This window comes from Sceloporus undulatus, chromosome 9 (genome assembly GCF_019175285.1).
Source record: "Sceloporus undulatus isolate JIND9_A2432 ecotype Alabama chromosome 9, SceUnd_v1.1, whole genome shotgun sequence".
Taxonomy (NCBI): Eukaryota; Metazoa; Chordata; class Lepidosauria; order Squamata; family Phrynosomatidae; genus Sceloporus; species Sceloporus undulatus.
The window spans coordinates 15,839,325-15,847,885 of record NC_056530.1 but is presented as its reverse complement, the minus strand read 5'-3'; the positions used below and the strand labels follow the sequence as shown (position 1 = coordinate 15,847,885).

The 8,561-nt window shown below is 43.0% G+C and overlaps 1 protein-coding gene across 6 annotated transcripts in view; it reads right to left on the bottom strand.

The window, feature by feature from the left end:
* Positions 1–1,501: 1,501 nt before the first annotated feature.
* The window catches only part of LUZP1 (leucine zipper protein 1), a 38,723-nt gene continuing 31,663 nt past the window's right edge, over positions 1,502–8,561 (bottom strand). For 4 of the 6 annotated variants that reach the window (XM_042440015.1, XM_042440014.1, XM_042440013.1 and 1 more), the window contains exon 4: positions 1,502–8,340. The gene's annotated coding sequence lies outside the window, so the exon portion shown is untranslated. The remainder of the gene's footprint in view (positions 8,341–8,561) is intronic. The other 2 variants (XR_006100727.1, XR_006100728.1) reach the window with 2 other exon arrangements.

The window sequence follows — 8,561 nt, the reverse complement described above, 5'->3', positions numbered from 1 at the left end:
ATTTATATACCGCTATTCCAGAGATCATAGCGGTGAACAGTAAGCTAATTTTGCAAGTAAGCTAATTAGCCCCCAACAGTCTTTCTGTGAAAGCAGTTGGAATGGGTGCTTTGGAGGTATACTTGGAGCTGTACTTGGAGGCATTGCATCTGAGCCATTTGAAATTAAGTGTTTGTTGTTGCCAAGCATCTACCATATATACTCAACTATGAGTTGAGAAATTTATGCCCCAAAATTGACCCTAAAATCCTGGGTCAACTGGCCCCACTTGGAATACTGTGTCCAGTTCTTGGCACCACAGTTCAGAAAGGATGTGGAGAAACTGGAGTGTGTCCAAAGGAGGGTGACTAAAATGGTGAAGGGTCTGGAAACCATGACCTATGAGGAACAACTTGGGGAGCTGGGGTTTGGAGAAGAGACGGTTAAGAGGTGATATGATAGCCTTGTTTAAATATTTGAAGGGATGTCATGTTGAGGAGGGAGCAAGCTTGTTTTTTCCTGCTCCAGAGAATAGGACCCAAAACAATGGATGCAAGAAAATAGATTTCACCTCAACATTAGGAGGAACTTCCTGACAGTAAGGGCTGTTCGACAGTGGAACACACTCCTTCCTCGGAGAGTGGTGGAGTCTCCTCCTTTGGAGGTCTTTAAACAGAGGCTGGATGGCCATCTGCCAGGTATGCTTTGATTGTTATTTCCTGCATGGCAGGGAATTGGACTGAATGGCCCTTGGGGTCCTTTTTTAGAAAGGTTCTAAAACAAGCAAGCCTGATGCTCATGTGCATGTCAGAAAGAGGTTCCCAGTCTGATCTGCAAGCCTTCTCTTCTCAGGGAAAACCCCCCACTTAATTCCACTTGCTTCCTTTCTCGAGCTGATGTGAAAACTTTTTTTCCAGCACCTGGGAATCAGGTGGTCAGGAGTGATCCAGAGGAGCTGGAGGGACAGAAGTGATATTTCCTTCTTTTCCTTCTTCATTATAGCACCTAAATTTTACCCTCAAGTCATATCAAAATCCATTATTTTGACCCTGAAACCTTCCCTCAACTTATACAGGAGGTGGACTTGTACATGAATATATACAGGAACAAGGTGTTGATATTCTTAGTGACTACATTTGATCTGTGAAGTTAAGGGAGTGGTCATACATATTTTGCTTATAATTATTAAATAACATACTATCAGAAGCCATTGCAAAAGGAGACTATCTCACTTGTGAAATTCTTCTTGCCTCCTTGTTCAGGACAAGCTGCATGCTGTACCTGATATCCATAAGAATAGATTCTTTGGAAAACCCTATTGTATTGTTGGGCTTAGTTTAAGGGACAAAAATTGTGTCATGTAGAAGTCCTTCACTTGTTGACAGTGCTGGTGTCTCAATAAATCCTAGGAAATTCTCTGTCAGACAACCTGGTGGATTGTGCAAAACTAGCTAAGTTTTTCCCTCACAGAAAGTGTACGTGCCTTTAGCTCAAAGTAATTCACACATTTGAATAACATACAAATAGTTTTATTATGTACTGTAGAACAGACAGTATTAGTCAGAAGATAACATGCAGACAAACATTTATGTTTAAACACAGCATGCATACTTCTTGCTCTGTGTAATGGGCAGGTTAAGCCCCACTTGCTGTTAAACACACAGACAAGTTTGGGAGGTGAAAGAGGAGGGCCTTCCCCCAAATGAACATGCTAGCACCACGGTGCTTCTTCTTGAGTCGGGGTGGAGTGATTGGAATAGTGCTGGTAGTTTGCTGGGTTTGAGAGGGCTGGCAAACAAGGACCTTGGGACAACACCTTGCTAAATTGCACTTGCTTTTTCTGAATCTGAAAATGAGGGAAAATAAGGCAGAAGATGTTCATCTGCTTGTAGCACACAATGTCAGTTTTTTGGCAATCCCTTTCCACCCAGTCTTGATAATAGTAAATAGAAAAAATATATTTTCACCTCTTAAAAATACATTCCACAGAATCTGAAGGATTCTTAAGCATTAACTGGCAGGAAGACCAACATGCCTCCTCCCTTGTGCAGACATGGATGGCACACTGTGCTTCCCACAGCCACTAAAGGGGTTAGCAAATCCTTTGGTCTCTAGCCAAGAGGAAAGAAAAAGAGGAGGAAGGATGGCCCTTGCACGGCAGTACCTTCACCCCTTTTCCCTCTTTGGATATCAAATTGGGATTTCATCTGAAGCAGCAAAATCTTCTGTGGTTTCTTCTTCCACTGGTGCATAGGGTAGGAGGAGTGGCATCTTCTATCTTATATACATTTGCAGCAGGTGCACCAGTTCAAAGCCCAAGAGACAATATTCTGCTCCAGCATACATATGGGTCCCTTCTCACTAACCTATGGCTAAAACCTTATATGCTTGGCACTCAGACATCAATTTAATGCAGAAAAATAAAATTCAGATCCTTGACTTTGTGGCACAAAGCTGCCTTATATACCTTTTTTATCTAGCCAAGGACTACCTATTCCAACTGGCAGCAGCTGTCTCAAAGTCTCATGAACCTGGGATCTTTTACAGACAAAGCATTTACACCATGTTATAGTTTCTCCCTGGTTCTGGATAGCAGCTGTAGTTTTGGGTTTTGTAATGAAGGAAGGTGAAGTAGCAGAACTGACGAGGCAACACTGTGCAAGCTATACATGAGGACAGTTCTGACCTCCAATTGGAAGAAATTGCAATTTACATTTCTTGACAAGGAACAAAAACAAAACAACAAAAAAGAACTACCACATGCAGCATCCTTCTTTTTTACACATAAATTGTCAGCATTAAAAAAAGTCCCGGGGGGATTCCCTACTGTATTTATATGCTGCCGCTAAAAGCAAAGATAAACTTGCCAAACAACTGGCAAATACTTACATTTTACAGCTGTTTTCTTTTTTCTTAAGTGTGCAACTTGAGCCAAATAAGTCTCTATTTCCTGAAATTGTCACTGTCTGCTCAGTAATACAGACAGAACACTGCATTTTCAATAATCAACTCCTATTGCACTCAGGGTTATGGTTTCTAGGTTCTTTTAACAACCGTCTCATTTTTACAGGATCAGATAACCCCTAATCTATACTGTAATGCATATTTACATTCATTATTTGTACCTTGTGAAATGTAAGACTATCAACAAACAGATCCTGGGGATGGCACATCCAGTGCCATGAGGTTGGATGGTTGGGATTGGGTTCTGCCCTGAAATTGAACATCTGGCTAAAAAGAAAGTCAGAGCAGAATTGCTTTTGTGGGCAATTGTTTTCTGAACTACAAACACTGCCTATGTAATGGATCCTGTAACAGAGCATTGCCGAAACAAATGGGGTCAGGAATCGTGATAAAAGCTCTCAGACAGAACTTAAGGAAAAGCCACTCACTGTTCCTCTTCTGGGATATGTAAGTATATTCTGATATAAAAGCTCAAAGAACAGGCAGCTGGTTTCATGTGTGTCCCAGACTTGGTTTTTATGTTGGTCGGTTGGCATGGAAAGAGACGTTGCTTTTCTTGCCGAGATAAAATCTTTACAGCTGTTGTCACCTGGGAACAAATCCAATCGCCCTGGTGTTGCTTCTCTTATCTTGAATCCCTTACTTTGGGATGGGTGGGTGTTAGTGTTGGTGCTGAGGTATATTTTACTTTGCCTTGCCAGCAAGTTCCTGAGCACTGAATCCTGGGGGGGGGGGAGTAGTGAATGCATGGAAGAGCACCTATGTTTGGGAATACACAGGTGAGTAGTGGTGTTGAATTTGCTATCCAGAAAATAGTCTTTTTCAATTCAGTTAGTTAGCAATATAGCTATATGAGCAGTTGTGTTGGAGTGGGGAGATGTATAGGTTTAGAGCTGATTGTCATAGTTCTTGGGGGGAAAAGAATCACTTGGGTTTTCCTTCTGCTCCAACCAGAGAAGGATGAGGACCCATTCGCCCACTAGCTATTTTTGACTGTAACTTTCTGCCATGATGCATCTGGCAGTTGAAAATTTCTAGATGGCCACAGAGTTAGGGAATCCATTATGGTTTTGGACTTCAATTCCCAGAAGCCCCTGCCTGCATGGCCAGTGGTAAGGGAGACATAGTCTAGGACTTTTGGATTCCCCACCCTGCTCTAAGGGCGTCCAGAGCCACTGCACAATTAAAATGGCTGACATTTCACCATGCAGAAAAGGGAAACGATGCGTGGAGGATTCTATTTAAGGGTGCAGTGCAACAGCAAGTTCCAAGAGAACTAATTTCCATCTATGTATGCTTTAAAAAGGTGCTATAAATTAAACATGAACAAGGCATCTTCATTGCATCAGCTGCTTCATCTTATAGGAAATAACCGGCATCTATGGTCCAGCCAATGGTGTGACTCGGACAGCAGCATAACACACACACTATGGGTGGTTTGTTTTAATTTTCAAGTAGCCCGTGATCCAATCAAATCCAACTTGAGAAAAATGAAACTACTTGTATTATGTGATAGCTGCTAAAGTGCTTTTTAAAATCAAGTGGCATGGCCTTTAAAACATTTTTAGTATACACGCATGCAGATACACACGCGCGCGCCTACTCCCAAGGCTCTGTTTATCACTGAATGGGCACTGTTGGTGCATGCAGGTTTTGTTCATGTAAAATGGCTATCCCCAGCTAGTTAATGCTGAGATACTGAAACCTTTATATTCTACCCATCAATGGAAGCAATCCGATTTGCTATGTGATCTCATTCTCAAATCAACTAAATCAGTATGACTCAATCCTGAAAGAGGCACTGGGAAATGATTGTAGGTTGTGGATATATTCATAATTTGAATACAAGGTATGTGGGTAAAGTGACCAGAACTTTTAATGTCTGAGCAGGCTATTCAGCAGGTGTGGCTTATGGCCTTAGTATCATCCATGGCCCTTTCCAATTACAGCATGCCCTTCCCTTATGTGGGGAAAAAACATGTATGCTCGAGCCCCATTAGAAGTAACATGCACGTGACGTGCCCCATTACATCTTCTGGGGTGCGAGAGGAGTTTTTCCAGCATGGCTTCCAGCATATGCTGGAAGCGGCATATGGCACATCCGCCCATAATGTGGGCACGCTGTACCACCAAATACATATACAAATACAGTGGAGCCTTGCCTTATGCAGGGGATCAATTGCAGACCCCCCCCCCCTTGAGCCCTTCAATATAATGGGCCTCGTTCTTGCAGTGGCATGGCGCACACGCGCACCATTCATTTAATGGCAACGCAGCTTCTGTGTAAACAGGAAGCCACATATAGTGCGCCTGCATATGGAGTGGGCACACTGTATATTTACATGTGGGAAATTAATATAACATGTAGAACTTTTATAAGCACAAAGCCTGGATATTCTTCACCTTTTGAAAGGCACACAGCTTTCCATGCACCTCACTATGAAATAATAAGTGGTAATAATACATTTTATTAGCCAAACTATGAATAGCTAAACTTTTTGGACTCAACATCTCCTAAGGGTCATATTTAAATCCCTACCTACCTGGTAGTTTGCATACACTTTCAACACCTAGTCCAACAAAAGGTATAGCAGCTTAGCAATAGCTTCATTTATATACTGCTTCATTCTGCTTCAGCAGTCTCTAAGTGGTCTACAACTGTAAGCTAATTGCCCCAAACAAGCTGGGTACTCATTTTAGCAACCTCAGAAGGATGCAAGCCTGAATCAAGCTTGAGCCCTTGGCTGGTATTGCACTCATAACCTTATGGTTTGTGTGAGTGGCTACAGTATAGACATTTAACCACTGCGCCACCAGGGCTCCTCCTGGTATCAATGCCTGTGTCCTCTGCCTTATATTCAAAAAGATTAAGAACAATCCTGACTTTAAAAAATAAACTTGCTATATAAAAATATGGATGAGAGGGACGGAACAGGATCTAGTTGATTTCTAAAGGCTCAACATATTAAAATACAAGTGAATACTGGCATTGTTCCACCTTTTAAAGGTATTGGTATTGTAAGGAGCAGGACCGAGCTCTGTAGCAAAAGCAAGATACATCCAAAAGGTTGGACAAGGATCTGCTTTTTCTATTGAAATTTTAAAGACGATTTAATCCCGATTCCTTTTCCTGAGGTTTACCTCCAGCGTAAGGGTAATTCGTTTACTTTTGCTTCGTAGGAGAGGGCAAGGCAAGTCTTAATTTAAATGCAAGAATGCTACATTTTTAGGCCATGCCATCAGTCCACTTTTCAAACAGATGGCTGGAAAGCCAGGACAGTGAGCTTCAGGCAGAGGAGAGAGGGGAAAGTGGTGTTTTGATTTGCTCCCTGTAAAAAGAAAAAAGTTTTTAATATGGCTTTAATTAATCTGGAGCATTAGTCAGACTGAATCTCAAGAATGAATTTAGTCAATATGTGACGTTCACTGAGATGTCAGTGTAAAACTTAGGCTGAACCTAGGTCAGGATTCCCAAACATATTTGCTTCCCAATATTAATGTCTGGGCAGGGTGGTGGTAGAGTTGTAAGGGGAGAACTGATGGAATCACTTCAGTTCCCACCCAATGACTCCCCCACCTCTCAAGTAAGCATTCTCCCCATGGTCCCAGCTGTCTTGACAAAATGAGTATGTGTGCAAGCATACATGTGGATGGCGGGTTAAGAACTGAGCCCTGCCTGCTGCTCTATCCCTGCAAACCCCCAGCACAAAGCCATCATCTGGCCATCTGCTTGCAGGAAAGTTTCCATCTTGAAGGGCCATTTTGACAGATGCATACTAGTTACTTGGGGATGTTGAATGGGACTGTATGCTTTTTAACTGCCTCCCATCATGGGATCTCATGCTTTATAACTGCCTCCCATCATATCAACAGCTAGTGTTTTTCTGCCATTACTTTACACTGACCTCAACCTGATCCATCATTTCTGACCACTGGCCATACTGGCTGGGGCCAATGGGAAGTATAGTCTGTAACATCTGAGGGCTACCAGCTTGGGGAAAGTTCGGCTGGTCACAAGATGAAGCAGCAGTCAATTCTATGCCAAACTGCCAAGCTGGTCACAACATGAAGGGTTAGGAAGCAGACAATTCTATGCCAAATAGGGAAAAAAAAGAGGGGGAGGAGTGTAGTGAAAACTTACTGTCCAGCAGCATCTGTGCCTTATGCTCCAAACACATGGAGGAAGGCTTAGAGCAAATGGGAGATGCATTGAGTATGCTGATTCTGGTATGGAAAGAGAGCATATGTCTCTGGAAGAGTCTCCACTGGTCCCTTTGCCCAAGCAAGTGAAGAGTGAGGTAGCAGAAATGTTAAAAAGTGTCCCTCCCCATCCTGCAGATGTACTGAGGTGCTATACAAAGGAGACTTTTCTTGCCCGCCTCTTTGACCAGTTCTGTCCCAAACCCCAGCAGCCATCCCAGTGAGAAGGGGCAATAAGGCCAGCACTGAGACCTCAAGCAATTAGCTCAAGTAATGTATTGAGAGGCCTCTGACCAAGAGCTTCCAGTTGGATATAATGATTAGGCTTCTTGCACTGTCTGAACCACTGTAGCCAAAGGATGTACTTCTGGAACTTGCTAGTCTTCCTGCCCAAGGAGCAGAGGAATGTGCCTTGGGTTAAGGAAGGAAGCAACAGCAAAACTCATGGAAGCGAAGGAGGGCGGGTACTATAACAATCCTCAGAGAGCAAGTTGTGATGGTGACAAAGGTGTGTTTCAGTTAATTGCTTGTGTGCTGGGGAGAAACTTCTTGACTAGGACCAAGCAATGGCAGTGCAGGTGAGGCGATAAGGGCAGAGAGGTAACAAGCCTGATGTGAAGTAGTGTCCTCTTTCCAAACAATCTCTTCCAGAGCTGCAGTTGAGCCAGTGCTTGGAACACCAGACCATGGAGAATCCAGGTTCAGTGTAATCTACTGTGAAGAGCAAAAATCCACACTGAGAGATGAAGATTCCTACTGGTTTAAACTTTTATGTAGATTCTGACCTCTTCAAGATCCTGCAGATAAAGATGCAATTAGGGTAGGTCTCCACCTATAGTGGTTACTAAAACAGAAGATCTTTGCTTCTCCAGGAAATGATCTAGCAGGCAAAGGATCCTAGATACCTCAAGATATGATCAATCTCCAGCTGTGTGGGGTCCTGCAGATTCAAGCTTGGTTAAAAAGATGAAGTGGGATTCCCCTGAGCAACATTGCTGTGGTCTCCTCCATCGGGGAGAAAGAAAATGCAAAGCCACCCTTAAAATAATTAAAAATCCACCCAAGGTTAAGGGAGAAGTCAAGGCCTTGAGTACTGAAAAGGCTGAACTGCAGGCACCATACAAGTCCCTGTGGTTGAAGAGCAGAGCAAAGAGAAGGATGAAGTTCAGCTTCTGGAGGCCATGCATTGGAAATGCCCTGCAGAGGAGAAAGAAAAGAGGCTAAATCAAGTGCTGGACTTGTGGACAACTATTCATCACTTGCACAGCTCACCACCATCTTTCAACGTTCCCTGCTATCAACTTAATAACTGAGGATTCAACTTTTTCCTGGTCTAAAAAGGGGAGCAATTTCTCTGTGGTTGGGTGTTCACAGACTGCTGTGGCAATAACAGGGAGAGCTTTTTGTTTGCAGCAAAA